The following is a 25,573-nucleotide window of genomic DNA, read 5'->3' on the forward strand; positions in this document are numbered from 1 at the left end:
CAGCGTTTATCAGTATTTAAGTGCATTTCCCTTGAATAGAAAAATTACCATCGCGGGAAAGCGTTTCACCGTACTCCCCCACAACAGTCACCATTACTCATCGCCATTTTTTTTCTCTTGAAAATAATTTGATTTTATTGAATCCTGGATTTGCGGAGAAAGAACCGTGACATTTTATTGGTCATTTATTGGTCAAAAACGAGGACGTTTCCTGGAAATCGGGAACGCATGCCCACCATAGCCTAAGATGAATTCCAATGTGATTTTTACAGAAAGAGTAAAATTTGACAAAGAGGTAAATTTAACCGAGAAAGTGAAGAGAAAGGCTCGTAGAAATTCATGGTCTAGGGACCTGATAAATATTCTAGCCTATGAGCCCGGTTGCAGTATACGAGAGCCCCATGATCACACCGGACTAAATATTAGGACCGTAAAAGTTGATCGAAATACGTTGACTACACATTTGCATCATGGCTGCTGAAAAGCATGTCTGTGAAATTGCCCGAATGCGTATAGGAACCCACTTGTATCATCGTCGATGACGAAATCTTAAAAAAAATCTAACTTGTTTTATCTATCCACATCGGGAATGTCGTAAAAAAAAGTACATGCCCGGTCGAAATTCTTATATGCCCCGGGCATATCGGGTAATACATTTCTCCAACCCTGTTATACAGGGTGTTTTATATGCGCTTATGCGGCCTTCATCTCATCAAACGTCCGTCGTAGAGGTATAGTTTCAGTTTAAGAAATGCTCGAAAGTCGTTCAAAAGTTACGCTGTACCAGTTTAAAGAGTCAAACGTTGCAAAATTTAAAAAAAAACTAAATTCTAATACGATCCTCCAATTAGAAAGTTGTTGCCCTATCTCTCCTGAGGCCACCAAGCGGAAAAAATTCCAAGTTTATTAGTGTGTAGGAACAATATTTGAATTCGAAAACGGAGAGAAGTTGGAAAAGGACAGCATAAAAATGAAGGAAAGGGGCGTTGTCCGTTAGTTTTTTTCTGTTTCTTCACGACTTTTCTTCGATATTTGTATTCGAATATCATAGCCATTATTGCACTTGGAAACTAGGAATATTTTTGTTGGCCTCCAATTAACATTGAAGTTAGAGAGGGGGGGGGGGGCGTAAAAAATCTTGATTTTTTTATTTTCTGACACACTGTATTTTCACTCTCAAAACTGCTACAGGGTAATTTTTAATGCCTTTCGAACATTTCTTAAATTGGAATCATACCCCTACGATGAACGGTTGATGAGATAAAGGCCGCATCAGTACTTACAGGACACCCTGTATACTAGTTCCTCCACCAAACATTTTCTGTTAAAGAAATGTTTACTTTACCACCCCTTGATGTTTGATAAGTGCCCTACAGAGCCACTTTAGTGATCTCTAAATTTTTCGCGGATCCAAGTGATCTGGCAATGTGTCCGGACCGCTTAAGAGATCTGGAACTGTGCCGCACATCACTCAAGTGATCCAGTATATGCCGCGGATCACTTAAATAATCTGAGAATGTGCCGCTGGTAACTTGAGTGATGTAGAACTGCACTGGGGGCGACTTAAGTGCTTTAAAACTACGTCACATGTCACTCAAGGGATCTCTAAATGTGTCACGGATCGCTTAAGTGTTCTAGAACTGTGTCCCGGGTCATTTAAGTGATCATTAAGTCATTTAAGTGTTGATGTGATCATTTTTCACATCTCAAAATGTGCCACGGGCCGCTTAAATGTTCTGGAATTGTACCACGGGACACTTAAGCGATCTGTAGATGTGCCGCTTAGTTCACTTTTACAAAATTTGAGGGGGCTTAGAGTGTGGGTCGCAAGGAATTTATTAAAGGTAAATTTTTTGCGTTCACATAGCCTTCAAATAACATTGAAGTTAACAGAAATTGATTATAATAACATATAAAGGATTTTCTTCCGAAATTTCAATTGAAAAAAAAAATTGTTTTACATTACAAAATAGTTTTGATCGTGGGAGGGGGCACTAGCCCCCCCATGCCCCCTCCCCCCGTTACGTCTCTGATCCCACCAATATGCGTTAGGATTCAGGGGGGCAGAGCTGATGACAAAATTTTGCTGACAAGTGGGAGGGGTCAGAGTTTTGCTGACTTTTGCTGACAGGGCGGGGGGTAAAAAATGGCTAAAAATTTGCTTACGTAATACTTGAACAGCCCCTAAAGAAGAGAAACTCTGATACCGAAATTTTAAATTTTTATTTATTTTCTAATGCCATTCTTTGAAAGAACAAAAAAGAAGAGATCAAATCATATCAACCTACGGCTAAATCATCACGAATTTTTTTTTTTCACTTGGCGATGAAACGGAATATTCTAGAGAAAGAATCGAGAGATTTTTGTGTAAGAAATATTTTATTTAAATATATATATATATATATATATATATATATATACCTCCTGCGTTTGTATTGTGAATCGTGCTCCAAGACCTTAGAAAAGTATCGATATTTATATAGATCTGTGTTTAATGTATCGTGCTTTTGCGACGTCGTATCACTCAAACAGCTGGCAGCCGTGTGCGTTTTCCACGTGTATTTGCTCCTTTTCTCTTTTACAGCGTAACATATACATCCTGAAAACCGAATTTAAAAAAAAAAAAAATAGAAAAATCGTTTTTGAACATACTCTCAAAAAATATTTTGCGAACATTTCTAAAGATTAGAGGGTTAAGGAAAATTCACTTATATAACTGCATGCTTTAAATTTGGAATTTTCGTTTTGAAGTACTGTAGGTTAGAATATTTGTGATTCGAAAGTGGTCCGCGCTATGCATTTTCAGCTCACTTAAGTGATCCGCTAACTATTTCCTAGTCGCTTAAGTTATATTCGTCGCTGTTATAGATTACTTAAGTCTTAAATGATCCAAGACATATTTCGAATCACTTGAGCTACTCGCGGCAAAATTCCAGATCATTTAATGCACCTCTGCGGCGCTGTTCCGGGTCACTTATTTAAGTAGCTCGCGGCACGTTTTCAAACTCACGAAGTAGCCCGCACTCTCGTAAAGGTTGAGCGCACTTATTTTAAAATATCAATGTGGGCCGCAAAGCACCCACATGGCTCTTACTTGAGAACCACTGATTTGTCTTATTCCTTGCAGAGCAGGACGGAGGAAGGGTGCGCAGGAGCACGTGCCACGCCCAAAAACCATAGAAAAAATGAGAAATATTTTTGTAAGAATATAAAATCGAAAGAAAATGCCATTATATGCTATCTTGATCAATTTCTGTCAATTTAAAATGCTTTTTGAAGGGTTAGTAACTCAAAAGTTTTCTGGAAGAGATTCTATGTGCCCCAAACGCTGTACTTCTCATTGTTATAACAACCCCCTTACTATCAAGAAAGGCCTCTGTATGAGTTCGACTTCTAAGCACGAACTCATAAGCTATTTAAAAAAAAAAAGGGACAAACATCCAGGTGTCTTCCTGATTGCCGGGAAGGTCTGTACGAACTGTACCAACGAAGTCCCAAAAAAAAAACAACCTCTGGACCGCAAAAGGTTAATGTCGGTCCTACGTATGCCTCTGATTCATTGGCTTGAGTTGGCGATGATCAGATCCTGATTCCACACTTTCGTCCTAATAAAAAAAGGTTATACGATGGTATTCGTTCGTTCATAGTTGGAAATATGGTAACCCTAACGGAACTAAAAGGATGTTCGTCTGAACCAAAGCTGCTTTAAGAGTTTTAACTTTCAAGCGGCTTTGGTCTGAACTTTATACCCTGGAGATCTAGGGGTAGACAGACATAATCGGGAGAAAAGTAGAGAGAACTATGAGAAACGCGATCGGATTTTTAACGTGAATTAAAATTTATCAAAGGAACTTTGAAAATAAAATAAATAAATTTAATGAAATTGAAGTGATAATGAGTAAATACAATGTTATATATATATATACGATTCTCAAACTAATATAATTGGACTCGTATGAAATTCTATACGCGTCCTAGTTAATAAGAATCTGTTCTACTTGGGGGGAAAAAAAAAGAGAATAAAGCGCGATTTTCTGCAGAGTCTAACTCCAATACCGTATGAAATTTTAAAAGTTAATGATGGAATTCTGAATATGTTTCTTTCGTAATAATGCGAATATGCATTTCAATTATTGAAATAGATAACCAGATATGCATGTTATATTCAATACTGATGTGCTTCGGAAGTTAATATTAGGGATATTTTTGAAATTGTGCGAAGAGGGAGACAGTAGCTTCATGAATCGTTCATGAATTATTCAGTTTGTTTTTATGGGGAAATGAAACTTTGTAATCCCTATTCGCGATTGAAGTTGCTTGAATAGAGTCAGAATTTTGAAGATAAGATATTTAATAAAGAATTTCGGTCTTAGTTTATTTACCATCACTGATATATGTTATCAAATAAGTTTCATTTTATTTGCTGATTTTTGTTTTGTTTATTCTATTAGAGAAAGAGAAATTCTGAAACTTACTTAAAGATTTATTTAACTTATTTATTTTTATATATAAACTTATTTATAAACCGAATGAACAGATACTCGAATTACTGACTCTGTAATGATTTATTTTAAGCAGATCCGGATAATGTTATCAATATATACCAGTGTTCCTAAAGTTTTTATTACAGCTGTGGATACGTAAAAGTAGAACAATTTCGCGGACCGGCGGAAAGCGGGAAGATATACTTGCGGATTTGCAAAAAATTACTAAATCAGATTTAATAATTTGAGCACCAGCAAAAAACAAATGAATAAATAAGAGAAATAATTTTCGGGCCGGTAAAAAATGCAGCAAGTTGGAGAAATGATTTGCGGACCAGCAAATAATAAATACCACAGGTATAGGAGAAATAATTTGTGGGCCGGCAAAAATTACTGCGAATAGGAGAAAAAAACTTACTGACTAGGACAACAATAAATACCACCAATAGGGGAAATAATTTTCGGACCGACAAAAAGTACCGTGAATAGAGGAATAATTTTTGGACAGACAGCAGAACTGATTAAGGAAGAGCAAATAATAAACACCACGAATAGGGGGAAATGGTTTGCGGACCGGCAAAAAATAAATACCGCCAATAAGAGAAATAGTTTTGGACCAGCAAAAAATACCAAAAAATGCAGAAATAATTTACGCACCAGCATAAAATACAGTAAATACCAGGAATAGGAGATTTGCGGACCGGCAAAAAATTAATACCAGCAATATTAGGAAAAATTTTCGGACAGGCAAACATTACTTCAAATAGGAGAAATATTTTCGGATCAGCAAAAAATATATACCACAAACAGAAAAAATTATGAGTGGACTGGTAAAAAGTACCGCAAATAGCAGAAATAATTTACGGACCAACCAAAAAATGAAGCAGAAATCATTTACAGACCAACCAAAAAATAAATACCACAAATAAGAGAAATAATTTTCGGATTAGTAAAAAATAAATGGGAGAAATAATTCGCAGACTTGTTGACAGCCAAGACCGGAAAATAAAAAACTCCAATAATAGCCGTGGTATAATATTCAAATAAATCTAATTGTAAGTGGTAGCTGCATATGAACTGGTCGAAATATATGCTGCGGACGTGTTCTTCAACCACGAATCAGCTGTTGAAGAACACTGGTCTATACTGTAGCATTTCTAGCTCGATTGTACAAGAAATTTTCCAATGGCTTCATTCATTTTACAGTTTTGTAAGTTGATGCTGACTTTACATTCGCTATTACTACACCCGGATGATTCCTAATAGCTGCAGAGGCACCGTATCTCAATATTCAGAATTCAAACACCCACCTCAATCGATATTTGAAGATATTTTGGTATTCATTAGCACGGAGTCAGTTTAACTGAATAAGGTTGATACAGCAAACGTTCAGTCGTCATCTAGAACGTTCTGGTAGCATTAGTTGCGCAAAGCATTAGTTGTGCAAAGCATGTTCAGTTAATATTAATTGAATGTATGGACGTTTAGCTAGCAACGGTTGGACGGGAAGGTACATAGTTTGCTTTGGTTGAAGGGGAAAGAGGTTTAGTCAGCTTTTGGTTAAACGTTGACATGCTGTTTGGCTATCACCGCTTTAACGTAAAGATTTTTATATCAATCTCCCGAATTTAAAAATGTTTCGTCAGAGCATCTCTTGAAGGTAAAACTGTTTGAAAATTACCGGGTAATGATTTTTGAATGTTCGGGCAAAATGTTTAGTTAGTAAAGAGCGTCGGTAGAAAATAATGTTTCCTCAGCATGAGTTAAAGCCTATCTAGTTGGCATTGCATGAATGTCAAGATATTTAGTCAGCATCAGTTGCATGTGCGGTTAGGTAGCAATAGTGGTCAGCATCAGTTCAACGTACAAATGTTCAGTTTTGACATTTCACCGCACAAGAACTGCGGGCATATCGCATCGCAATATAGCAATTTATTACCAATCGAATAGGGTTAGAGAATCTCTCGCTGTGGAGGAAATCATGTCATACATACGGCCTCGTCTTGAGCACGGATAGAACTGTTGGAGAAATAATAATGCGAAGGATCCATCTATCGGCGGCCGCCTCAATTTCGATGGGGGGAAAGAGCTTCTCTTTGCCAATCCTTAGGATCGGAACCATCGGAGCTGGCGGTAGGCAAGCACCTTACCACTGCGTCACTCGCTCTAGTCTTGGCTGAACTTGAAACATATTCGTTTATTTGGGAGAACGTAAAGAAGTTTAGTCTGCATCGGATGAAAATAAAAACTGTTTATCTTGGGTGAAAGTAACATTTTTTAATAAAAATGTTCAGTCTTAGCTGATTGTAAAACTGTTTAGTCCGCATTGCATAAACGCAAAAAAGTTTAGTCAGCAAAAATGTTTTATCTTTGTTGAAAGTAAAAATGTTTAGTCTTGGCTGAACGTAAAACCGTTTAGCCTGCATTAGATGGACGTAAAACTGTTTGGCTGCATTAAATGAGCGTAACGATGTCCAAACTCGGCATTGGTTGAACGTTAAAATGCATAGTCGGCATCGGTTTTGAATGTAAAAAATACTTCGTCAGCTTCGGTTGAATGTAAAAATGCCTCGTCAGCTTTGGTTGAACATAAAGACGTCCAGTCTTATGCTCTTCAATGTTGCGTCCAATCATCATTCATTGGACGAGAAACAGTTTCGTTCAATTAAATTGGGGGCCGTTCAAGTATTACGTAAGCAAAACGCTGACCCCCGTTCCCCCCACCCTTGTCAGCAAAATTTCGTCATCAGCTCTGCCCTTCTGAAACCTAACGCATATTGGTGGGATCAGAGACGTACACGGGGGGGCATAGGGGGCTCTCTCGTGCCCCCTTCCCACGATCAAAAATCTATTTTTTAATGAAAAAAATTTTTTTTTTGTAATTGAAATTTCGGAAGAAAATTCCTTTATATGTTATTATAATCAATTTCTGTTAATTTCAATGTTATTTGAAGGCTATGAACTCAAAATGTATCTTTAATAGATTCATCGCGACCCACCCTCTAAGCCATATAATGATAAATCACAGAAAGTTCTTTGGCCCGCGGACCAAATATGGCCCTGGAGGTTACTTGATGCGGCCTGCCCTCTTCAAACCTAATTTTGTAAAAATGAACTAAACGGCACATTTACATCGCTTAAGTGTCCCGTGATACAATTCCAGAACATTTAAGCGGCCCGTGGCATATTTTCAGATCACTTAAATGACCCGAGACACAGTTCCAGAACACTTAAGCGATCCGTGACACATTTAGACATCCCTTGAGTGACATATGACGCATTTTTAGAGCACTTCAGTGGCCCCCAGTGCGGTTCTACATTACCGTCTAATTACCCTCGGCACATTCTCAGATTATTTAAGTGATACAGTTCCAGAGCACATAAGCGGCCAGGACACATTTTCAGATCACTTGGATCCGCGAAACATTTAGAGATCATTAAAGTGGCTCTGTAGGGCACTTATCAATAGGAGGGATGTCACTTCAATTGCCCACAAACTATCGAAAGGTTTTTCTCGTTTTTGGCGCGCCGACTAAGATGCCATTAGAAATATTTCATATTTTCATAAAAAGTGGTTGATGACGTAAGCATTATCCAAACCCCCCCCTCCCCCTTGTCATCAAAAGTCAGCAAATCGGAACCCCCCCCCCCATCGACGATGACGTAATACTTGAACGGCCCCTTGCCATTATATTCAATGATTCTTGAGGATTGGTATGAGTTACCCCGACCCGGCGAATATGATTCGCCATACGAGGGTTCCCCGGAGGGAGCATTTATTTTCTCAATGAAAAACAAATGCATTCATATGCATCTTACCCCAGCGAGCACCATCAACATCTCGCGGGCAGCAATTTGGCGCCCCCGGGGGATTACAAAAAGTATTTTACATTAAAGAAAAAAAAAATTAGCATATTATCACATTGACATATAGTCAACATAAAAATTATACAGTCGAATCCCGTTATAACGAACTCAAAGAGACCGGAGAAATCACTTCGTTATAACGAAATTTTATTGTAAAGGAATCGTAGGTTTTTGCATTGTTCCTATGTAAACTTACCTGGGCGGGATTAGAAAGTGTAGAAAGTATTCGTTAAAACGAGATTTTCGTTATAATGGTATTTGTTAAAACGGGATTCGACTGTGTATACATCCTACCCCAGGGAGTACCATTCACATCTGGCGAACAACAATCTGGTGCTCCTGCGGCTTACAATAAGTATTTCACATAAAAGAAAAAAGATAAGCATATTATTTACATTGGCATATCGTCAGTATATTATTACATTGGCATATCGTCAGTATATTATTACATTGGCATATCGTCAGTATATTATTACATTGGCATATCGTCAGTATATTATTACATTGGCATATCGTCAGTATATTATTACATTGGCATATCGTCAGTATATTATTACATTGGCATATCGTTAGTATATTATTACAGTGACATATTGTCAGCATATTACTATAAATGAACTATGTATGATGCAGTTATGAATTATGTATATAGTGTTGTACACTTTTTTCCATTATTGAGGATTGGTATCATAAATCCATCAACGCAACTCCAACCATCTCATAAAATTAATAAATGACGCATATATACATATTTCACTAATCAACAAAACGAACAATTATCAGCATAATTCACTCAGACGATTTCGAATCATTTATTCTATCTCAAGATAAAACGTTTGAGCTATGAAATATATTTAATCAAAATCACCCAAACGCAGGACTATTATTCATCACTCGATGATTCATCTAAAAATAAATCAAATACGCAAATATTTACACCTTCCCCAACAATCGATCACTCGGAAGCTCTAAATCTCTAATACCAGTTTTTAATTCTAATAATTTGTTCTTACATCAAATTTGCCAGAGGAAAAAGAAAATCGGTCAATACATTTGAAAATAATTAACGCTAAAAAAATCCTTTCAATTAAATAAATGCTTCGAAAATTGCTAATTAATACAATCAACGAAATAACAAGCTAGTTATTATGCGTGTGGGTGTAGATATGATATAGGTGAACATTTATATTTATAACAAGAGAGGGATCAGCTTCTTATGATTAGTTTCTCTCCCTAAGTAAATATTAGCTAGCCTTGAGAACTTAGCTGAACGTAAACATTTTTAGTCTTGGTTGGCCTGTGCTCTCCCAGCAGAGAGCAACGGGCCTACAACGTTACAATTATTCATTCATTACACTTCACTGACTATGAGTCGAGAAAAAACTCATAGTTTAAAAAGTTGATTGCAGATGGCCGCACTGAAGCATAACAAGCATTGCACAGAAACAAACTTCATGGAAGGTTCATTATACATATATACACAACATCATTCCAACATGTACCGATTAGAAAATTTTTCGCCGAGGTATATGAACTAGGTGCATGTGTGGTGTAGTAATAGTAGTAGTCGTCTTGGTTGATCGTAAAAAAAATGGCTAGTCTTGGTTGCACGTGAAACTTTTTAGCCCGCGTTAAATGAGCGCAATAGTATTCGGTCTCGGTATTGTTTGAACGTTGTGACACCAGCATCGGTTGAATGTAAAAATACTTCGTCAGCTTCTGCTCAATGTAAAGATACGTATTTCATCAGTTTCAGATTGAACGCAAAAATGTTTATCAACATTACTTGAACGTAAAGATGTTCGTTAACATTAGTTGAACGTAAAGATGTTCGTTAACATTAGTTGAACGTAAAGATGTTCGTTAACATTAGTTGAACGTAAGGATGTTCGTTAACATTAGTTGAACGTAAAAATGTTTATCCGGCATTGACTGAATGAGAAAGTATTCAATTTTTCTCTAATAGGGTTGTTAATGAACGGAATAGCTCACTCCCCCCCTCCCCCGGAGGTAGTCAATTTCAACACAATTGACATGTTTAAAAAGAAATACGATAAATATGTTGGGTAATAGATAAATAGAGAAGTTATCCATACTTAGATATCCATACTTAGAAGTTATCCATATTTATTTATTTTACCACGAAAGAGAAAGACATAATTTGTCTTATACATTGATTGGGGGAACATTTTGTGAAGTCAGTGTTATTATCTGTGTGATGCAGTAAACACTTTTTCAGGGGGGGGGGCGAAACATCCAACTAGATTTTTGGTAATTAACATATTTAAAAAGCTAACGATCCTACACTTGCGCTGTCATCTGGTAATCGTAAAGGTTATGTATCTTTTATAATTCAAAATACCAATATTCAACAACGCTTGTAAGGTATGTTACGGGACAGAAGCGTCGACATGAAGAATACATTGGGGGGGGGGGGGCTGCTAGTTGTCCCGTATATGCGGGACTCAAGCACGTACGCAGGACGGGAAGAATTATAATTTTTTGAATAATTATATGGAGTGGAAAAATGGTTCCATGAAACCTGCTTAGTATCATCTGATATGTAAAGTTGCAACATCCCACACATGAGAAATTGAAAAACAAGATAGCAGAATACTTGAATTAAGAAATGAAAAATAATTTGTATACATCCAGTTGTAATAGTTACCATATATCACGGAGGGAGAAATGGTAAAAATGTGGAAAAACTATAGTAGTTCTTCCTCTGAGGCGTGCCTCTCATAAAACTATTATATTAGTACGTATAGAGTCTAAGATTAAACCAGGAAGCATGCATTACTTACCCTCACAAACACCATTCTTCAGCGCATAATGAGGCCTACATAGGCAGGTTTTGTTCCCGAACTTGTCGAAATTGCATCGCTCCGTGTGCTTTCCACAATAGCAACCTGATGTTACAGCAAAACAGAACCAATATCAATGAATACTTGAATATCACATTGTATGGATCGTTACATTTGTTCAAAAGAAACTTATAAAAAATTCCCAAAGTATACCGAATTCACATACTTTCACATACTCCGTTATTATCAGCAGATCCATATATTATAATACAACCATAAGTATTCTTTATGGGAATTGTATAATATTTTGTATATATATTGCGTATATACATTGTTTGTAATTGCATTTTTAATCGGGTTGCCGTATTTTAGCAATATATGACATCCATACTTATTATGGGCATCTTTTCTCAGCCACCTCATTGGGCATTTTGCTTGCTGTGGCCTTGTATTTGTATTCAGTGGGCATCTGTCCGAATGTTAAAAATACTTCGTCAGTTTCTACTGAATGCATGCTCTCAAAATGTATAGTCGATTGTGCATTTCTTTAAATGAAATACGTAGTATTTTTTTTTTCCTTCCACAACAGTTTGAAACAACAATCAATCATTTACAAGCTCCAAATCTTTCATACCAGTTTTTAATTACCGTAATTGTTTTTACGTGACAACATTCAATTTACCTGAGAGAGAGGGGGGAGAAAACAGTAAACACACATTTGAAAATAATTAACAGTTAAAAAAAAAAAACTTTTTTGAATTTAATAAATGCTTCGAAAGTTGCTAATTAATATAGTCAACGAAATAACAAGCTAGTTTTTATGCGTGATAGATGAAAGAGGGATTCATTTCCAACAAGACAGGGAGAGGGATCAGCTTCTTATAATTAGTCTTTCTCTCTCTCTCTAAGTAATCATCAGCTATGAATTGATCCTTGAGAAACAAGTTTGAAGGAGAAGAAAATATTCTTCTAATTAGCTTAATGTAAAGGAGATGAGGTATTCGGTTGATGCTGTTGGATGGGGGGGGGGGTGTCTCCAAATACTCTTTTCCCATCACTACTCCCACGACACCTCCTTTTCTTTTAATGCCTCTGTGTGTTCAAGGGCATTAATTAATGATTCGAGAACAAGCACAACTTCATGCCATGAAAGGAGAATAAAAGAAAAATATATCGGGAGGGGGTTGCTCGTGTATATTGCGTGAGAAATCACTGGAAATTAGGAGCTATAATTGACCTTAACGATTAAGCAATGATTTCGCTTCGCGGAGGCGTATATTGGGCTGAAGAGCGTGGAGCGGTCTTCATCGTGTGCAGTGGGAAGGGCACATTCATTGTGCAGTGCATAATACGAGATCCTTTGTCTCGTTTATGAAGAGTAATTATAGCATGATTTGTGAAATACGTACTCGGATTTCTATGAATGGAAATCAGAAAACGTACGGATTCGTATTGAAGAAAGAAAAATTATCCGGAATGATTATTTTACGAATGGATTCACTCGTTTAAAGTGGGGTTGGTGCGCGCGGATTTTCCAAAAAAAAAACACATTTTAGAAGTTTTTTTTTCAGTTTTCAAAGACTATGAAATTTTCTGCGTTCCACTGTGTTCAAATTTTTGTTCTACCCGTACTATAGAAATATTTTCAGAATATTTTTACTTAAACTGCTGGCAGGAATTATACTATACAGGGTGTTCCGTAAGTGCTAGCACGACCTTTATCTCATCAACCGTCCGTCATAGAGGTATGTGTGTGGTTCCAGTTTAAATAATGCTCAAAAGGCATCCAAAAATTACCCTGTACCAGTTTTGAGAGTGAAAATACAGTGTGTAACAAAATAAAAAATCTAAATTTTTGTACGTTCCCCCTTGAGGTATGACTTCCAATTAAAAAGTTTTTGCCCTGTCTCTCCTGATGCCAAAAAAAAATCATGTTCCTAAGTGGAAAGAAAATCGTTTTACCCGCATTTAACCAGCACCTGACAGAAGGCCTCCACACGCTGCTCGTGATATCAGCAAGTAGTCCATTCTCCCTCAGAATACTCAGGGAAAAAAATTCCGCTGCTCGTGCCAGTATCATCTTTGTAAAGAAAAAAAAAACTAGCGGGAATTGGCGATTTCTATGGCCCACATCCAATCACATTGCGATATTTGTGAGCCAACCAGGTAGATTCCACACCAAAATAAGAAGAAACGAAATAGCATGCGGTGGTTCGAAATAAGGCAAAGGTAGCTTGCTAGGTAGGCTTAATGACGTTACAGATGAACTTGGCAACCCGTGCGGGGGCCTCCTATCTCTCGGAGTTCCTGATTTAACACTGTTCTTTCCCGAATTTCCTCCGTTTTCCGAATTCGAATATCTCCGCGAATATTGCACTTAGAAACATGGGATTTTTTTTTTGTTGGCATCAGGAGAGACAGGACAACAACTTTCTGATTAGAAGTTAGAACACAAGGAGGGGGGGGGGACCGTATAAAAATTTTAGATTTTTTATTCAGTAACGCACTGTATTTTCACGCTCAGAACTGGTACAGGGCAAATTTTGAACGCCTGTTGAGCATTCTTTAAACTGGAATCTTACCTCTACGACGAACGGTTGATGAGGTAAAGGCCGTGCTAGCACTTACAAGACACCCTGCATAATAGTTGTCTAGGACAACTATAATATTTTTTAAGGGTATTGTATAATATTTTATCATGTGTGTATATATTGTTTATAATTTTTGTAATTGCATTCTAAATTGGGGGTTGCTGTATTTTAGTAATATGACATCCATACTTGTTATGGGCATCTTTTTCTCAGCCACCTCGTTGGCCATTTTGCCAGTTGTGGCGTTGTATTTGTATTTGTATAATGCCTGCCAGCAGTTTATGTACAGTCGAATCCCGTATAGTATTTGATTTAAAAAAATTTAACTTTCCCCCCCCCCCTTCCCGTAAAGTGAATTGAAAACTTTTAAACGTTCTTTGAAGGAAGGAAATCTTTTCCACACGAAAGCGTGGGAAGACAAGATGGTGCACCAACTCCCCGCTTAATGAAATCAGATGGCTGTGTAGTAAATATACAGTCTTTGATTATTCCCTTCAAGTACAAGTATTTTGGCAACAAATTTGGATGATCTCTATTTGACAAATCGGCGATAAAATCCGGCAACCTTGTCCTAACCGCATGTTAGGCCGGCATTTACGATATAAAAGCCTTAGAAAATTTCTTTTATAAATCTTGAAAAATACAATTTACCAATAGGAGTTCTTTTCAAGTTTTGTAAAAGAAAGTAATGTAAACATTTGGGTAAAGAAATTGCGTCGGACGTTCTATGCGCGGATTCGAACCTGTGGAACGTGACGGTAACCTTCATACTGGAAGACGAGCATTTTACCACTGCGCCACTCGAGCACCCTCAGGGGGCTCACGGCTCAATCGTAGATTTATGAAAAATAATAATGACGCTAAGTTGGAAACAAAAAAGAATAATTTATACAAATTATACTTAAAAGCAAATGTTTTAATTAAATTAACGCACAAAAGCACCGCTGCAACGTTGGTGGACAGAAGTAGTAATATTGTTACGATTTGGGGGGAAAAATTGTACTTTGGCGACATCTCTCGATAAGAGTATGAAACAACGTTTCAGTTCTTATGCAGTCCAGCAGATAGCCGCTGTGGTTGTCGAGTGGTCATAGTGAAGGACTCACATCGCGAGGATCCGGGTTTGAATACCACTGCCAGACGTGGTGGTCGGCTGAAGTTGGTTTCCTGTGGCTCCCAATTTCGAGGGACAAATGTGAACCGATCTCCTCATTAAAAAGTCTCGCCACAGAGAGCAACAGGCCTACAACGATAAATAATTCAATCGTTACACTTCACTCATAGTTAGAAAAACTGGTGGCAGATGGCAGCACTGCACATAAGAAGTATTACACAGAAACAAACTTCACGCCAGGTTTTACCACACGTACATTCCAACCTTTGCCAATTCGTTGGAGGTTCCGCAGAGGAATATGGACGAGGCGCATGTCTGGTTTAGTAGTAGTCCAGCAGATGGCATTGCTATCGAATGACATTTACTAGTCCTGGATAGAATGCTCTCCATTCTTCGAGAACATTCTCGCTGATAACGTGGCTGTAGTTTCTGATGCTGTAAATGGGGGTGGGGGTTGGTCCATGGCAGATATCAAGATTTCCGTTGGGGGGGGGGGGGGACCCACGCAGATATCAAGATTTCCGTTGGGGGGGGGACCCACGATTAAAGTATTTGGAAACAGCTGTGTGTTCTCTATGACATCAACAACTTGGAGCACCTCAAAATGTTTTCCACGAAGATGAAATGTTACTCGCCATTCATTGAAACACTGCATGAATTCTAAAATGATCTATCCATAGAAACTTGGTGCGAGATAAAAAGGACTACAATTATCTTGGGAAGAATTCCTGGAAAGTCTTTTGTCCAATTACTATTTATGGACATGAGGACCTCGCACATATGATAGAAGCTAGCTTATGCTCATAACAAAAAGAAAAATCGATAGACTATTTTTCGTGCTCTAATGGACCCTTAATACGCTGGGTGGAGCTCGATGACTATCTCAATTCCCTGGTTTAAAATTAGCGACTCTTGCAACGTTCATAGATTAAGTGGGTGCTTTATAAAGGCACCGTTAATCCATTTTTAGATATTTTCCCCCCGTTTTCCAAAGTCTTTGATCGAAACAGTGACGAGACGTTCTCCAATTCCAAGCAACTACACTGGTACCCTGGCCCATTTTTGGGATGCTCCGAGAAAGCGTAATGCATTCAATAATTTGAATAATGATAAGCCATAAAAAAATTAGACTGTACTTCTAGCGGTAAGAAAGACAATCTATATTTGCCGGAAATTGGAGGTATAAAGAGAAATAATCGTTGTATTTTTGGCGGTAAACAGAAATATTTGGCGAAAATTGGAGGTATATATAGAAATAATTGTCGCTTTTGGCGATAAGCAGAAATATTTAGGGAGAATTGGCGGAATGCGTCGTCATTACATAATACCTCATTTTGAAATCCGCGTACATGGAACAAGGAATAAAGTATCCGATATACCTAGATCTTGACCCTGAAATGCCCCCCCCCATATACCCTGATTCTTGATAATAAACTACCCCATAGACCTTAATTTTGACCCTAAAGTAGTTCCCATTTACCTTGATCCGAAAATGTCTTTTTCACCTCCGATCCTAAAGTGCCCTTTATACCCATTTATACTAAAGTGCCCCATGTACCTGATTCTTATCCTAAATCACCTCATATAATCCTGATCCTGAAGTGCCCCTTAAATCCCGAGTCTCCGTATATGCACTCCATATATCCTGATCGATCCTGAAGTGCCTAATTCACCCTATTCTAATCGCCCAATTCTAAAGCGCCCCATATACTAATAATCGGTTGCCCCATAACGAAATAATTGGTTCAAACTAGGCCACACTGGTAACCGTGCCTGTACCAATACGTTCCAAAGTTAGTCATGGGGAAAGTAGTTTGGCCGCTCCACCAGTTGCAAATGCTTGAGGCAGGAAGGTATTAGAAGGCTTGTCGTAGAGAACGATAAGGAAATCCCAGCCTCTACCCCAAGTCAACGGTTTCGCCGTCCTTCCCGATCTTTCAGTCAGACTGGCCAAACATTAATCGAAGAACACCAACAGTCACAACGCGGAGAGTGTTCTGGAAACAAAAATATTCTGCAAGGAACATTGGGCCAAGCTGAGTCAGTGTGAGGGCCAGCCTATCCTGCTGGTGCTTTAGCTCTCCGAGACCGTCCTGTGAGAAAGAGTGCAAACCATCACCCAAGATAGTCTGTCCAGGAGGTCAGCGGTCATGTCTGTCTGCTGATGTTTTATTGCAACAGGGTGGAGGGTAGTGGCAAGCATTGAAGCAAATACTTGCAACTGGGTCAATACCAATTGGCCCAAGTTGAACACGAGTGGGATCTTACACTTATCTTAATCGTTTTATTTCAAAATGCAAAAAAGTGAGCATTCGACAGTGGAGTACCTATTGCAAATTTCGTTTTTATTGGCTATCGAATGGTTAGATTTGTAAGACTCGTCAATTCGACTGACAACACAGAAAAACAATCAATTTTTAGACATTAGTGTCCAAGATCACAAGAGATGACAGAAATTGTTCTCAAGATTCAGCGGTATCTTTGGTATCAACGGTGACTTTGGTATCGACGGTGTCTTTGGTGTCGACAGTGCTCTCCGGACATTCCCTCACGAGCTCCGGAAACAGCTCGCAAAACACAGGGTCACGTGCATTGAACGAATGGCTGTCCTTCGCCATCTTGCGCCTCTGGCTCAGGACCTGCTCATCGACGGCACGGACGTCCGTGTACAAGGTGCTCACCAGTGCGGATAAAGCTTTTGACATGGTCCACTTGTCCGGGTTGTGGCCGATGGAACAGATGCAGGCAGGCTCGGAGCCGACCGCGTACTTTCCGTTCGGAGTAATCATGTAGATCTCGGGGGCCTCGGCTGGATACTCGTCGGTGAAGACGAGCTTGCCGTGGTAGATCCCACTCTCGAACCCGGTCTCCGGTGGCCCCGTGATGGCGAAGTGCCATTCCTGGACGCTCGACGCAGATGGACGCACCTCGACGTACTCGACGGGATCGATCAGGAGACGGGCATACTGCTTGAACAGCATCGTGGAAATAGTGACGCTGCTTTTGTCGCTGCTGTTACTCATGGCGGCAGTCACAAGCTCTCACGACTTCGAACAGTTACCGGAACGACGTGTATCCAACGATTTCGAATGATATTCTGAGATTCTTGTTTTTTTTTCTCGATAGCAGAACGAGGAAGTATTAGTTTGAGACATGACATTAGCCTCTATAATGACTCACAAATATATTTGATGGAAAGCCTTGTGATAAATTCCTCTTTTTCGGGATTCGGAAATTCAGGGCATGGCAAATGATAATAATGAAAAAATCGTAATACAGTTCATGCCGCTTAATGTGATTACATCGTGACTCAGGGCTTCTGACACCAATAACACAATAATAAGAACATCCAAAAAAAATCACGTTTGATAGTATTGTGATCATACATCCCGTTTAGTCGAATGGGACGTATGGTAAACGGGCATTGGTAAAATAAGACAATTCTTTTATCCTCTCGGAAATAATTGGTTGCGAAATGTTCAATTGTTCTACTTTTTCCACCGAAAATGGGATTTCTTATGCCCCATTTCTCTGTCGCCACCACACAGTACAAGACATATGCTTGAACTAGAACCAGTTATATAGCCAGACTTGGATTATATCGAGCTTTGGTAAAGATGCGTTCGCTTTGGTTGCCTTTGCCCTTGTGTGTGCGAAAAAGTAGCAGAGCTCTCACTGAAGCGTGAAGATTGTTAGGAACTACTTGCATTACACACTTTCGAGGCTAGTCGTCCATAGAAAGATATTTCGAGCGATGACAAGTCGATTTTCTGTTCAAAAATCAGGGCGGGTCGTCCATTGCATGCTACTCCTTAACCGTACATGCACCTCGTACACATTCCTCTTCGGAATTTCTAACGAATCGGCACACGCCGGAAATGTGTGTCCTGAGTGAATGTGTGGCCCTAACGTATCTACGTTGTAGAGTTGCGCTTGTTTCGTGTTCATGCCGCTATCTGTCTTCCATTTTCTGAAGTAAAGATGGAAATGCTTGAAGTTTCATGTTATGTCAGTATCGTGTTATAGGTCTACGGAAAGGCTTTTTAAATGGGAGACCGGCTCGCATTCGCGCCTCGCATCTGAAAACCGCCGCAAACGAACTCCAGCCGACCACCTCTGTGCCGTCAACGGGGTTCGAACCTGGATCCTCAGAACGAGAGTACGGCTCGTCCACGTTCAGTGCAAGCTACTACGAGCGATAAAAATCGCAGTATGCGCAAGGCTGTTATAATAGTCTAGCGTATAAGCGTGACTTGTTATCGCTCGTAGTAGCGTACAGTTGTCGACTTGCCGTAGTCTTTGCCCATACAACCGACTTGTTACTACTCGCAGTAGTTTCCAGTGGACGGCCAACGTTAGGCAGGGTTCACACTGACGAGATACTGCAAGCGAAGCAGCATGCAGCTAGACACGAAGTGGTTAATTTCTAACCAATCCGCGTCGAGTTGCATGATGCATCGCTTGTAGTATCGCATCAGCGCGGTATGTGTCTTGGTTTCGCTTGCGCAAGCGCGTCTTGTAGAAGCATGCCTAATCAAAATTCATTCAAGCCTCAAGCCGCTTGTACACTCGAAATACTAGGTCCAAGTTATTTTACAGCCGCTCAAGCAGGCTTGTACAAAGAAAGATTGAACATGCATGTTGGTTTTTTTTCATGCCGCCTTTAGACTGTTGCTATAATGAAAAATATATCTTTATATTATGTCGTTGGTGGTTTTTTTTTTAGCAACGATCCACGATTCCGGCAGTTGTAAAAAATAATTTGCGATTATTTCAAAGACATCTGGTCCCGTATAATCTTGTTTTGATCTCCTCGATGTCTTGTTTTCATCTCGATGATCACCCTACTCATGTTACATAAATAGGTAGGTTCTAAGTATAATCAAATAATATATCATCGAGCAAATCATTTTTGAAAACCGATCAATATCTCTGCACGTGTTTCGCGGAATCCATTTAAAATACATATTTTCATTGGAAGCAACAGGAACGTTTGTCTTCTCGTTGGAAGTTTAATATGTCAATTTCCTTTTCCCCCCTTCATAGCGCAAATATCGCGAGCAATATTCGCATAATATGATTTTCGTGTCGTGAATTTCCGAGAAAAAAAATGATAATCGCTGGAAATTATCACTGATGAAAAAAAATAATTCCCTTTTCCTTCGAAGTTGTGCCAAAAAAAAAAAAAAAAACGAAAACACGGGACTAGAATATCTCGCAGGTATGAGCTTTTAAGCGTCTTAATGTAAGATTCCGAACAAACAGATCGATAATGGAAATGATGGAGGATTACACGCCAAGACAACGTGTGTGTTTCCCTATTTTCTTTAATACTGGGGTTTTTTTCCCCCCGATTCCAATAAAAAAAAAAAAAATTCTTCTATATTTCTTCTTTTTTACCCCCTTTCTTATGTTAAAATATTGAATTCATCGAGATTCTTTTTCTCCTATTTGTCCGAGAGTAAATGGATGATATTGTATTCAAAGCACGTATAAAATCGAGAAAGTTCTGAGATGGAATTTCCAGGGAAGAATGGATCGGAGATTTTATATGGATAATGATACGTATTTGAGATATGTGTGCATGATGTGTGTGATATATGCAGTTACATTACGTGGATGACTGAATGCATTTAATTTTATTGATTAGTGTATTGGTCGATTCGGGTATTTTTTCCGCGACGAGTTTAACTTAGGCGTACGAGGAATATGAAGCCTGAGACGCGTCTTTACCCTGTTTATTTGCATTTGAGCATAGGAGAAATTTGCATGCGGCGATTGGTAGCTATGAAAACAACGATGGTAGTAATAGGTCTCGAAGAGCGGAGCTCTTTGCTAAAACTATACTGTTATAATAGTTCGAAGCATATTTGTAATATTTCATCAGGACCAATATGTTCAAGTACCCCAAATAGAAAAGGATGACTCTATTCTTCGTCAAAAAATTGAATTCTCAGATCAAAAGACCCCAAACCGCGAAATGTAATAAAAAGATCATCTCCCAAAACATTCATATAGTACAACCTCTCGTTAACGGACGCCCATGAGACCGAAATTTTTTTCCAATAATGAGGAGCGTCCGTTAATAAATAAATATATTGAAGTCCGTCGTAATAATTCGAAAAAGTGTTCACTAACGGGACGTCTCCGCTAATGAGAGCGTCCGTTACGTTAGGTTCCAATGTAATAGGTTCCCTGGCAAACGATAATGAATAATAACGTTGGCAGATAGTTATTGTAATGTTCTGGATATGTTTTTCAGTGTAAGGGGTTTACTGCAATTTTAAGGGATTGGCGAAGAGATAAAATGGTTGAGAAACGATAATAAAGACATTCGCTTATTTTGTCTATTTCTCGCTTCTAATCTAGATAGCAGCACCTCTTGATCAAAGAAGACGCAAAGCACTAGACATCATATGTAATATAAGATTTCCTGATTTAATGTAAAATGAATCTACCGATTTATTGCCACTCCGCCTAACGGCTTGGGTGCCAACATCCAGGTATTTTGTTTTAACGATGGGGGCTGGGGCTGGTTTTTTCTGTTTTTTCAAATCACAATTAACATCTGAGAAATTGGATTAAGAATTCCATTGGTTCGAAAATATCTCAATTTGCCACCGCATAGAAGTTGAGTTGTTATTGTTCTCGCCTTTGGTTGCGCAGATCAGGGTTCGAATTTGGCTTCGCGCTGAATGTGTCTACTGACATTAACAAATTCTCTGATTAGATCACGTGGATCACTCCGGAATGCGCGAGGATCACGGAATTATTATCATTTTATCTCGGCTTCCATAGTTCATATGAGAGTACTTGCAAATAATCACGCTTTTCATTGCAGCAGCAAACACAATTATTTCCATTAACTCTCAAATTCAAACTCGGATATAACATTAAATTTGATTGATGAGTAAATTTTCGAAGCATTTCAGAAACGAACAGTTTTCAAATTTATATGACTAAATAAAAGCGATGTATTCCTCTTGCTTTTCAATATAGCTATTTTCTACTGAAAATTTGAATCTTTGGTAAGTCTACGACCTGGAGTATTTCTGGAAATCAAAGACAAAAAAAAAACGACAATCTTTGAAAAGACAAGGAATGTTCAATGAAATTCAAGAAAAATGACATCGAAATGTAAGGAAAGACATTTATGTTTTGTTGAACACATGGCGAAAAACACTGAACGTACTTGCGTTTTCGTGTTTTTCTACCTCTAACGTATAGCCAATAACGGGGGGAAAAACTGCTGTTCGGAGTGATTCTGGAAAAGCGAGAGGGGAGGGGGGAAAAACTGTCAGAACCAATTCAGGAAATATTCAGTTTTATTGCATTCTTTTAGGAAAAATATTGCATTTTATGTATTTCCTCTTTGGTCAAACAAAACGGTGTAAGAGGGGAATTTATCTTGGTTTTTGTGAATTATTTGCTTGAGATTCTTCCAAGTTGTTCGGCACATCAGCATGCTTTTTTTTGTCGTATGCACTGCATAAAAATGTAGTTATTAGAATATATTGCGTTGTTTTCATTTAGACATATTGAATCATATAAGCCTACCTACAACACATATGTTAGTCTGTCATGTCCATCAGACGGGACTACACCAGTAACAAAGGAAATTTTCGGAAATCATGAAATTTTTCAGCTTTTAAAAATCCTTATAAATTTCATTCGTATGTGGGTAGCGTGACGTCTGAGACGTTATATTACGAGCTTATTTTATTGCAAATCTTCAACTGCAGTTTTGAAGTGTTTGTACTGGAATACAATGTAAATTATCGATTATGGCATGATTATCATAGGGCTTTTTACGTTTTCTACGAGTCCTCACACCAATCACACATTTCTGGTGGTGAGCATGCCTAGCGCGTCTTCATCACGGGTCTTGTGCAAACAAATTTTCTGGAGGCCCCATTACCAGGGCTGGACAAATCTCCTGAAATTTACAGTAAAACCCCCTCTTAACGGACATCCCTCAGATGCCGTCACCCTCCTTTTTCGGCCAAATATTTAATCCTTGTATAATAGAAGCATGCATCTCAAACCCCTGATCAACGGTCACCCCTCTTTAACGAACGAATTTTCGTGTAACGCCGGTGACCGCAATAGAGAGATTTTACTGTATTATGAGCAATATTTATTTGAAAAATTATTTAAAAAAACGTGATTACGCTTAAATAAACTTTCAAAAATATGCACTTTATTCTGAAAATTCTTTGATTCTATACATTTACATGCATTATTGCTAGAAAAGGCTAAAATATGCAAATTCATATCCACACATGCATTTGCATATAATCCGGGCCCTATTTATCAATCTGTTTTTCTTTTTGAGTATGTATCATGTTGTCATGAAAATAATATTTATTTTTTACATAGATAATAAAGCACCCGACACTGCCCAGCCCCTTAATCGGGCAATGGATGAAGTTGCCATTTGTCGATAGAGCCTGGGCGATGAACGGCTTAAAAGGGAAACAAAAGCGACTGAAGCCCTCCCCCAGCCCTCCCCCAATAAATTTTGTGAGGGCGCTGATGCCCCCAATGATTAATTAATTAATATACAATGCAATGCACCCCTCCCCTTCTACCTATGGGCTTGAGTCCCGTTTATACGGGACGACTGGAAAAACTTTCAGTCCCCTCAATGTTTTTTTTTTCCCATGTCGGCGCCTATGCAACCGATTATACTGTTATACTGTAAAGCATTATAATTTATTCACTATTCTCACCATTATTATTCTTATTAGAAAACCACTGTATATAGATTTCGGGACTATCGTAACTATATTAGGGGCCGTTCAAGTATTACGTCAGCAAATTTTTAGCCATGTTTGACCTTCCCCCTGTCAGCAAAATTTCTTCAGCACTGTCCCCCACCTCTTAACACATATTGGTGGGATCAGAAACGTACGCGGGAGAGGGGGGCATAGGGGGTCCGTTCGCCTCCCCCCAGACATTAAAAAAAAATTACAGTTTCTAAAGAAAATACCGTTATATATGTTATTATAATCAATTTCCGTTAATTTTTCATTCTATTTGAAGGGAAAGAACTCAAACTTTCTCTTTAAGAAATTCATTGCGACTCACCCTTTAACCCATTTACATGGCACACCCTTGACCCGCGGACCAAATGTGGCCCTGAAGGTTATCTGATGTGGCTTCCCCCCCCCCCGCCCCAAAACCCAATTTTGTAAAAGTGAACTAAGCGGCACATTTACAGATCGCTTAAATGACCCGTGCCACAATTCCAAAGCATTTAAGTGGCCCGTGGCACATTCAAAGATCAGTTAAGTTAAGTAACCCGCGACACAGTTCCAGAACACTTAAACGATCCGTGGCACATTTAGAGATCCCGTGAGTGGCATGTGGTGGTCGAGTGGTTATAGTGGCGGACTCGCGATGCGAGAATCCGGGTTCGAACCCCACAGTGGTGGTCGGCTGAAGTTGGTTTTCTGTGGTTCCCAACTTCAAGGCGCAAATGCGAGCCGATCTCCCCATTAAAAAGTCTCGCCACAGAGAGCAACAGTCCTACAACGATAAATCATTCAATCATAACACTTCACTCATAGTTAGAAAAACTAGTGGCAGATGGCAGCACTACACATAACAAGCATTACAGAGAAACAACAAAACTTCACGTCAGGTTTCACTACACGTACACGCACATTCCCGCATGTACCGATTCGTTGGGGGGTTCCGGGGGGGGGGGTGGTGTAGTAGTAGTAGTAGTAGTAGGTAGGGCCTCCAAAAAATGGCTCGGGGATCCATGATGTTCTTTAGTCAGCCACCTCGTTGGGCAATTTGCCTGTTGTGGCGTTGTATTTGTACTTATGTGGCACAATTTTAGAGCACTTAAGCGGCCCCCAGTGCGGTTCTACACCATTCAAGTTACCCGCGGAACATTCCCAGATTTACTCAAGTGATCCGTGGCATGTAATTATACGGATCACATGAGTGATGCGTTGCGCAGTTGCAGAGCACTTAAGAGGCCCGGACACATTTCCAGAGCACTTGGATACGTGAAACATTTAGAGATCGCTGAAGTGGCTCTGTATGGGATTTACCATTAGGGAGAATATTATTTCAGGTGCCCACAAACTAGCGAAAGATTTTTCTCGTCCTTTTCGCACCGAATAAGATGCCATCAAGAATATTTCATATTTTCATAAAGGGTGGTTGACGACGTAAGCATTATCCAAAACCCCCTCTCTCCTTGTCATTCAGAAGTCAGCAAATCGGGAACCTCCCGTCGACGCTGACGTAATACTTGAAGGACCCCCTTAATGAAGATGCTTATAAGGAAACGAAACCATTGTTTCGCCCAAGAATTTTAAAGACAATTTTCCGTGGAAAAATTTCACTACTTGGATCGATCACCGAAAAATGATCCCTAAATAGTTTTTAAAAAAAGCATTTCATATTTAATTATGCAAATGCCCACGCAGTCATTCACCTTAGTCTGTTGCTTCACGAGCGCGTAATCTCACTCCATCTAAATTCCATTTGAAAAAAAAAAAATTGTTTATGAAATAAATTTTCTTAAAATAATTTTTTTTTTCTCGTATCCGACGGAAATACGATTCGGCCATTTTAGCCGGTTAATGGGAAATTTTCGCGTCGGGAAAATAGCGAGCAGAATGTAACCTGACGTCCCGCGAAGATGCAGGTAAAGTAATGAATAAAAATCAATTACATACTTGTTTACGGTTT

At 38.9% G+C, this 25,573-nt stretch overlaps 1 pseudogene; it reads right to left on the reverse strand.

Annotated features, from left to right (window-relative positions):
- Positions 1–17,322: 17,322 nt before the first annotated feature.
- On the reverse strand, positions 17,323–17,883 carry LOC149084487 (ubiquitin-conjugating enzyme E2 J2 pseudogene; annotated as a pseudogene).
- Positions 17,884–25,573: the final 7,690 nt, after the last annotated feature.

This window comes from Pholcus phalangioides, unplaced genomic scaffold, assembly GCF_987345545.1.
Source record: "Pholcus phalangioides strain wild (caught in Gottingen) unplaced genomic scaffold, Ppha-v1.0 ptg000008l_1, whole genome shotgun sequence".
Classification (NCBI taxonomy): domain Eukaryota; kingdom Metazoa; phylum Arthropoda; class Arachnida; order Araneae; family Pholcidae; genus Pholcus; species Pholcus phalangioides.